This window comes from Gossypium hirsutum, chromosome A05, assembly GCF_007990345.1.
Source record: "Gossypium hirsutum isolate 1008001.06 chromosome A05, Gossypium_hirsutum_v2.1, whole genome shotgun sequence".
Classification (NCBI taxonomy): Eukaryota; Viridiplantae; Streptophyta; class Magnoliopsida; order Malvales; family Malvaceae; genus Gossypium; species Gossypium hirsutum.
In genome coordinates, this window is record NC_053428.1 from 108,358,719 (window position 1) to 108,359,908 (window position 1,190).

General features: G+C 35.3%; 1 non-coding gene across 1 annotated transcript; it reads right to left on the minus strand.

The window, feature by feature from the left end:
• Positions 1 to 816: 816 nt before the first annotated feature.
• LOC121229945 (small nucleolar RNA R71) lies at positions 817 to 922 on the minus strand. Its single transcript, XR_005927896.1, has one exon. It is a non-coding gene; the product is annotated as a small nucleolar RNA R71 (small nucleolar RNA).
• Between the last annotated feature and the right edge of the window lie 268 nt (positions 923 to 1,190).

Consider the following 1,190-nt stretch of genomic DNA (forward strand, 5'->3'; position numbering starts at 1 on the left):
GCCTACATCGAGATAATAGTTAGTTTCAAGAACGATTAATTATAAATTTATAAAACTTATCACACAAAATTAATAGATCAAGTTTTTGACGTCGTTGACGGGGAACTAAGATATTAGGAACACTCAATTTTTATTACTTTAGCCATTTATTTTCCTTACAAATTAATTTTATTTTATTTTTATTATTATTTATTAATTTACTTTTTCTTTCTTTTGGCAGGTTTTTATAATTTATGACTAGAAGAAAACCGTCAGAACCACTACTTTTTGACGAGGAAATCGATCGCACAGCTCGCAGAAATCGAAGAGAAATAAGACGAAGCCTAAGATACACAGAGGAAGAGCAAGAGAACGATATCTCAACTACGACCGAGGAAATGGCTAAAAATCAAGATAATCAGCTACCTCCTACGATACCCGCTGAACTAGCAAATCAGAATCCTGCTCCTCGTACTATGTATGATTATGCTAAACCTACTTTAACAAGAACTGAGTCAAGAATAGTTAGGCCTGCTATTGTTGTAAATAATTTTGAACTAAAACCTAACACTATTCAAATGATACAGCAATTTTTTCAGTTTGATGGTTTGCAGGATGAAGATCCAAACACTCACTTGGCAAATTTCCTAGAATTCTGCGATACATTTAAAATTAATGGCGATTCTGACGATGTCATTCGTCTTTGGTTATTCCCTTTTTCAGTGAGGAAAAAAGCTAAAAAGTGGTTGAACTCGTTACCACGAGGGTCAATTACTACTTGGGAACAAATGACCGAAAAATTTCTATTAAAATATTTCCCGCCGGCTAAAACAGCCAAATTACGTAATGATATCTCTTTGTTTGTGCAGATGGACTTAGAAACTTTTTACGATGCATGGGAGAGATACAAGGACCTACTGCGAATGTGTCCTCACCATGGATTACCTCTATGGTTACAAGTTCAAATATTCTACAATGGTGTGAACCCCTCGACAAGGCAAATGATTAATGTAGCAGCTGGGGGAACCATTAACAACAAAACACCTGAAGAGGCTTACGAATTTAATGAAAAGATGTCACTGAATAACTATTAGTGGCAAGTCATGAGGACTAAGCCAACTAAAACAGCTGGCGTTTATAACGTCGATTTGGTTACTATGCTGTCAAACCAGGTAGAACTTCTAAATAAAAAGATTGATGGTTTACTTGGT